Source organism: Leptodactylus fuscus, chromosome 8 (assembly GCF_031893055.1).
Source record: "Leptodactylus fuscus isolate aLepFus1 chromosome 8, aLepFus1.hap2, whole genome shotgun sequence".
Classification (NCBI taxonomy): domain Eukaryota; kingdom Metazoa; phylum Chordata; class Amphibia; order Anura; family Leptodactylidae; genus Leptodactylus; species Leptodactylus fuscus.
Genome location: NC_134272.1, coordinates 65589407 through 65597809, shown reverse-complemented (window position 1 = coordinate 65597809; position 8403 = coordinate 65589407).

The following is an 8403-nucleotide window of genomic DNA, read 5'->3' as shown; positions in this document are numbered from 1 at the left end:
TACAGGGAGAGAGGAAGAGGAATTTTCGTAGCGCAAGCAAGACGGGGCGGTTTGAAGGTATGACGCAAGGGGGTGCGTATAGGTTTCTGTTTGGGGAGTGTCCAAGCAGACTCCCCGAACGGAAACCAGAACGCAGATGTGAACCGGCCCTAAGCATCACATTATAAAATACAATTTTAGTATGTACAATTGTAGACATGTATAGAAGCAAATATAGATAGATAGAGAGATAGATAGAGACAGATAGATAAGAGATAGACAGAGAGAGATAGATAGAGAGATAGATAGATAGATAGATAGATAAGAGATAGATAGATAGATAGACAGAGAGATAGATAGACATAGAAATAGATAGATAGGCAATAAATAAATAGATAGGAGATAGATAGATAGATAGATAGATAGATAGATGATAGATAAGAGATAGATAGGTAGAGAGACAGAGAGATAGATAGATAGATAGATAGGCAGGCAATAAATAGATAGGAGATAGATAGATAGATAGATAGATAGATAGATAGATAGATAGATAGATAGATAGATGATAGGCAATAAATAGATAGGAGATAGATAGAAAGATAGATAGATAGATAAGAGATAGATAGGTAGAGAGACAGAGAGATAGATAGATGATAGATAGGCAATAAATAGATAGAAGATAGATAGATTGATAGACAGAAAGATAGATAGATAGATAGATAGATAGATAGATAGATAGATAGATGATAGGCAATAAATAGATAGGAGATAGATAGATAGATAGATAGATAGATAGATAGATAGATAGATAGATGATAGGCAATAAATAGATAGGAGATAGATAGAAAGATAGATAGATAGATAAGAGATAGATAGGTAGAGAGACAGAGAGATAGATAGATGATAGATAGGCAATAAATAGATAGAAGATAGATAGATTGATAGACAGAAAGATAGATAGATAGATAGATAGATAGATAGATAGGAGATAGATGTTAAATAAATAAATAGATAGATGAAAAAATAGATAGATAGATAGATAGATAGATAGATAGATAGAAGATAAATACAGAGATAGATAGATAGATAGATAAGAGATAGATAGGTAGAGAGACAGAGATAGATAGGTAGATAGGTAGATAGATAGATAGATAGATAGATAGATAGATAGATAGGAGATAGATAGATAGATAGATAGATAGATAGAAGATAAATACAGAGATAGATAGATAGATAGATAGATAAGAGATAGATAGGTAGAGAGACAGAGATAGATAGGTAGATAGGTAGATAGATAGATAGATAGATAGATAGATAGGAGATAGATAGATAGAAGATAGATGTTAAATAAATAAATAGATAGATAGAAGAAAAGATAGATAGATAGATAGATAGATAGATAGATAGATAGATAGGAGATAAATAGATAGATAGAAGATAGACTTACACATATTCCCATCTACTCACACACATACAGTCATATACAACATACACACACAGAACACAGTATATTAGACACATAAAGTAAACAGAAAGCTATGACATCGCAAGAGACTTCTCCCCTCACACTCCGATGCTGAGGGGGAGGGGCGGCACAGCAAGCTGATGTGTGCAGGGAAACTTTTACAAACAGTGATCGGCAGCCCCCCCTCCTTCTAACGCAGACCCTGGATAGATGCCGAATTTCAAAAAAACCTTTGATGACATCATCAATGACATCATCAAAGGTCCTTTAACTTTAATACTGTTTAGGTAAAAAAAAAAAAAAAAAGTCCCTTGGTTGCTGCCCCCTCACAAACTGCCTCACGTCACCTCATTAGAAATGCGGCTCTGCCTGGACCCCATTATAGTCTATGGGGGTCCGTGTGGTTTCCTTAGGTAACCGCTTTTTAATACGTATAGGTTTCCGTTTGTATGGTCCCCAAGCGAACTCCCCAAACGGAAACTGGAAAGCAGATGTGCAGCGGGCCTAAGTGAAGTCAATATATGGGTAGTAGTCAACAGAGTGCTGAAATGACTTTCATGCACATTTGCTTTAGCTCGTAATGTGTAAATACTGTACTTTGTAAGGTCCTTCTAAGATTGCAAACCCTCTATACCTGTCCTCTGTCCTGCAGCCTCTAGGACAATGAAAGCTGCAGACCTGTGCCCAACATGTGACAGTAAGACACAGAAAAGAACTGAATTCACACAGGGCCCTGTGCTATGTAACAAGCTAAATGCTCCCGAACCAAAGACAAGCAGATAAATGTGGGAGCTGTGACTCCGTTCCCACCTTCCCCGAGCACTGTATTTTACCCATAGAATCGATGTCTGGAGAGAATCCGTCATTTCCACTATTAAGCTGCTGTTAGTTTTTAATGCACTCGTCAATAGTGCATTTAATGGACAGGACGAGCAGCTGCAATTCCTCCGATAACTCATAACGCTGCAGTTGAGCAGTCGCAGGGGAAGAAGAATCACCGCAGATTTTAAAGAGAAAATTGTTAATTTGGGATTGATAAAAGGCTTTTCTAAATGAGGAATAGTGGAGATAAATGGACTTGTCTTTTGCTCTCATTTTGCAAAGTAACATTTGTGAAGTCAGAGGATTTAAATGATCTCTCCAACATCATTCTTGATTCCTCTCCATCTTCTAGACTGCTGGTACTCTCTTCTCTTTTTTCTCACTGTATATTCATCCTAAAATAATCTCTCCCTTCACCTCCCTCATGGTCCTGCTGTCTCCTTCCAGCCCTTTCGCTCGCAACATCTTCATCTTGTTCCCTTGCTCTTCTCTTTTATATTTAGTCCTCTAGTGTTTCCATTTTCCACTTTTATCTGAGCATTGTTCTGCCAGCCCCCGGCTTTTCTACAAGATTAGAGAGCAAGCTGCTAGGATCAGTGATCCCCCAGCCTTGGTCGGGAATGACTGCATTTTCAGAGCATGCCATACAATTGCTTCCTCCCAAGTGATGTGAGTGTGGACGAGTTGTACTATTATAGATGCATGGACACTCCTACTCATTGGATTATATATATATAAATGCAATTTTGCAAGTTTTTAATAGCATGGCGATCACATTTAGGAAGCCACCCAACTCTTATTTGGACACATACAATAGAGGTATGGCTGTAAAATGGCAGTGAGCTATAGTAGATACCACCGAGCATACTACCAATAGTCGTGCCAAATTCTCCAACTAAGGTCCTATGGCACACACAATACAGAAATGACATTGTGACACTAGTATTAGTAAATGAGACCCATTCCTGCAATAAATAATAAAGAAAATACACAAAGAAGAATGTACTATATATCCATCATGGTGCACATATGCAGCACGTCCAAGGGGATTCACCAGAAATCTGGAAATATATATATATATATATATATATATATATATATATATATATATATATATATATATACATACAGAGTACAGACCAAAAGTTTGGACACACCTTCTCATTCATAGAGTTTTCTGTATTTTCATGACTATGAAAATTGTAGATTCACACTGAAGGCATCAAAACTATGAATTATCACACGTGGAATTATAGACTTAACAAAAAAGTGTGATACAACTGAAAATCTGTCTTATAGTCTCGGTTCTTCAAAGTAGCCACCTTTTACTTTGACTCCTGCTTTGCACACTCTTGGCATTCTCTTGATGACCTTCAAGAGGTAGTCACCGGAAATGGTTTTCACTTCACAGGTGTGCCCTGTCAGGTTTAATAATTGGAATTTCTTGCCTTATAAATGGGGTTGGGACCATCAGTTGTGTTGTGCAGAAGTCAGGTGGATACACAGCTGATAGTCCTAGTGAATAGACTGTTAGAATTTGTATTATGGCAAGAAAAAAGCAGCTAAGTAAAGAAAAACGAGTGGCCATCATTACTTTAAGAAATGAAGGTCAGTCAGTGCGAAAAATCGGGAAAACTTTGAAAGTGTCCCCAAGTGCAGTTGCAAAAACCATCAAGCACTACAAAGAAACTGGCTCACATGAGGAGAGCCCCAGGAAAGGAAGACCAAGAGTCACCTCTGCTGCGGAGGATAAGCTCATCCGAGTCACCAGCCTCAGAAATCGCAGGTTAACAACAGCTCAGATTAGAGAGCAGGTCAATGCCACCCAGAGTTCTAGCAGCAGACACATCTCTACAACAACTGGTAAGAGGAGACTTTGTGCAGCAGCCGGCCTTCATGGTAAAATAGCTGCTAGAAAACCACTGCTAAGGACAGGCAACAAGCGGAAGAGACTTGTGTGGGCTAAAGAACACAAGGAATGGGCATTAGACCAGTGGAAATCTGTGCTTTGGTCTGATGAGTCCAAATTTGAGATCTTTTGGTTCCAACCACCGTGTCTTTGTGCAACGCAGAAAAGGTGAATGGATGGACTCTACCTGCCTGGTTCCCAGCGTGAAGAATGGAGGAGGAAGTGTGATGGTGTGGGGGGGCTTTGCTGGTGACACTATTGGGGATTTATTCAAAATTGAAGGCATACTGAACCAGCATGGCTACCACAGCATCTTGCAGCGGCATGCTATTCCATCCGGTTTGCGTTTAGTTGGACTATCATTTATTTTTCAACAGGACAATGACCCCAAACACCTCCAAGCTGTGTAAGGGCTATCTGACCAAGACGGAGAGTGATGGGGTGCTACGCCAGATGACCTGGCCTCCACAGTCACCAGACCTGAACCCAATCGAGATAGTTTGGGGTGAGCTGGACCGCAGAGTTAAGGCAAAAGGGCCAACAAGTGCTAAGCATCTCTGGGAACTCCTTCAAGACTGTTGGAAGACCATTTCAGGTGACTACCTCTTGAAGCTCATCAAGAGAATACCAAAAATGTGCAAAGAAGGAATCAAAGCAAAAGGTGGCTACTGTGAAGAACCGAGAATATAAGACAGATTTTCAGTTGTTTCACACTTTTCTATTAAGTATATAATTCCACATGTGTTAATTCATAGTTTTGATGCCTTCAGTGGGAATCTACAATTGTCATAGTCATGAAAATACAGAAAACTCTTTGAATGAGAAGGTGTGTCCAAACTTTTGGTCTGTACTGTATATATATATATATATATATATATATATATATATATATATATATATATATCTCTTTTCCAGATTTCTGGTGAATCACCTTGGACATGTTGCATATGTGCACCATGATGGATATACAGTACATTCTTCTTTGTGTACATACACTCTACCAATCAGTACTTGGACCCCTGTGGTAGAATAGAAAAACAACATTTATTCATACACAATAGTTGGTATTCCCCAGCAGATGCTTCCTTACAGATGGGATTGATCGACACAATACTCCCGGATGCCTGGTGAAACTCCTGGTGTATGTGAGCCATCGGTTGGGTGCGGTTTCTCTGGCCGGCACTCGTCGGTCTCTATCTCCCAGTTTCGGGGGTCTGCCAACTTGGGGCACATTCCAACAATCACCATTCACCTTCCACTTCGTAATCACATAGGCCAGTGTCGATTTTGTGTAATTCAGTTCAATTGCTATGTCCCTTAAGGATCGACCATTTCTGTGGTACCCCACAATTCCTCTCTTGAAATTGGACAACTCTGCACTTTGTGGCATCTTGCATGTGACTAATGCCAATGCACTAATGCGAATGCTGTTTCCTAGTTAACGGCGGAAGGCGTGATGCACATCGTGACTGACAATATCTTCATTTGCATGGGTGTCCAAATACTTATTGGTAGACAGTGTATATATCTATATCAACCTAATAATTAATTCATTTTGTTCCATTCTTTAGCAGTTTTTTTTCTCATCTTCCAATACTAGATTCTGTGCACCAATATTTCATGGCTGTACTCTGCTACAATACTCGAGTCAGCAGTATAAGGGGAGGGGGGGGGGGGGGCTATGACCAGCCACAATATTAATGTATAGAATCTCCAATAAAATAGTGCAAAAAAATAAAATAAATTTAAAAAAGGTAAAAGTTCTAAATCCCTCCTTTCCCTAGAATACATACAAAAGTAGAAAATTATTGTGAAACACATACATATTAGGTATCCCTGTGTCTGAAAGTGCCCCGTCTACTGAATATAGGGGATCTGCAGTGCTCCTGTTCTGTCGGGAAGGGGTTAATAGGAGTACTGCAGATCCCCTATATTCAGCCAGACTGAATTCCAAGTGGGGGAAGAAAAAACAGTCCTCAAGCTCAGGGAAGGGGCAGACAGACAACCAAAACACCCCCTCCCCTTCCCCAGCACCTACTGCACCCAAAAACTTTGACCATTTTAAATTTTGAAATTTTCCATAAGCTGCTCCATTTCCCCCTTCGGCTTATACTCGAGTCAACAATTTTTTTGTGGTAAAATTAGGGACCTCGGCTTATATTCGGGTCGGCTTATACTCGAGTATATACGGTAATAGAGTCCAGTTGTCTGTAGTTTACTCTCACTATAAATACACCTGTTCTGTGAAGGCCTCAGTGGTGTGTTAGAGAACACTAATGAACAAACAGCATCATGAAGACCAAGGAACTCACTAGACAGGTCAGAGGTAAAGTTGTGGAGGAGATTAAAGCAATATTAGGTTATACAAACATATGCCAAGCTTTTAGCATCCCAAGGAGCACTGTTCAATCCATCATTTAAAAACAGAAAAAGTATTCTACAACTGCAAACCTGCAAAGACATGGCTGTCCACCTAAACTAACAGATGGAGCAGGGAGAGCACTGGTCAGAGAAGCAGCCAAGAGGCCCATGGTCACTCTGGAGGAGCTTCAGAAATCCACAGCTCAGATGGTAGAGTCTGTCCACAGGACAACTATAAGCCGTGCACTCCACAAATCTGTCCTTTATGGAGGAGTGTCAAGAGAAAAACCATTGTTGAAAGACAGACTTAAGAAGTGCTGTTTGCCACAAGCCATATAGGGAGACAGCAAGCAGGTGGAAGAAGGTGCTCTGGTCAGATGAGACCAAAGTTGAACTTTTTGGCCTAAACACAAAGCGCCGTGTGTGGCAGAAAAGTAACACTGCTCATCACCCTGAACACACCATCCCCACTGTGACACATGGCGGGGGCCGCATCATGCTGGGGGAGGCTTTTCTTCAGCATGGACATGGAAGATGGTCATAGTTGATGGGAAGATGGATGGAGCCAAATACAGGGAAATCCTGGAAAAAAAAACCTGTTGCAGGCTGCAAAAGACTTGAGACTTGGAAGGATATTCACCTTCCAACAAGACAATAACCCTAAACATAGAGCCAGAGCTATAGTGGAATGGTTTAGCTCAAAGAGTATTCATGTGTTAGAATGGCCCAGTCACAGTCCAGACCTAAATCCCATTGAGCATCTGTGGCAAGACATGAAAATTGCTGTTCCCAGACGCTGTCCATCCAATCTGGCTGAGCTTGAGCTATTCTGCAAAGAGAAATGAGCAAAAATCTCAGTCCCTAGCTGTACAAAGCTGGTAGATACAGACCCCAAAAGACTTGCAGCTGTAATTGTGACAAAAGCTTGCTGTACAAAAAATTGATACGGGGATGGGGGGTGGTGGTGGGACTGAATACTTTTGCACGTAAAATCTCAATGAAATACATTTAAATGCTTGTAAAGTGACGAAATGTGAAAAAGTAATTAGATCCAGTTGTCACGAAAACAACTACAGGCGATGGAGACGATATCCAGATATTTTTTTTAAAACTTTAATGAAATAATTTGTGACAAAAATGTATTCGCAGATCATTGTGCCCAACATCACCCCGTCAGACCATGAGCTTCTTGGTGTGCCGCTCATTTCTTCCCGCACATGCCGTAATACGGAAACAATACTTATTCGCTGTTATCATCAAAGATCAAACAATGTCCTACAACTACCGGTGCTCATACACATTAGACTAAGGCAGACAAACAACTTGAATATTCAGGGCCCCAGTGTAGCTTCTGTACTGGGCCCCTGCCTTGTGGCTTTTGGAATAGTCGTATATTTTATATGGAAGTGGGAAAGTTGGATCTCCGAACAATAGCACAATCGTGTACAAAAGGAATAAAAGGCGTTTTAGCCAACTGCTAATACAGTTATCATTTGCAAAGAAGTTGTTCAGGCTGCGTGTGAAATCTTCACACAATAGTTGGATGTTCTGTTGGTCTTTTGCAACATTTATGGCCAATCTGAACAGCTGTAATGGTCAGTATGGACTAAGGTGTTATTCACACTTTTTTTTTTCTAACTTTATTTCAATATAATTACTCACATGTCCATTTCTAATTTAAGGACCATAATCCTGTAAGAATAAAAATAGAGATGTCATTCTATAATTCGTAATTCTGTAATATTGGTCTGTTTTACCAATCACAGATACCCATTAAAGGGAGTCTATTGTTTGAACGACTCATTTTGAACTAAAGGCATGTTGGAATAGTCTTTAAAAAGATTACTTCTACCTTTAGTTCTTTGAT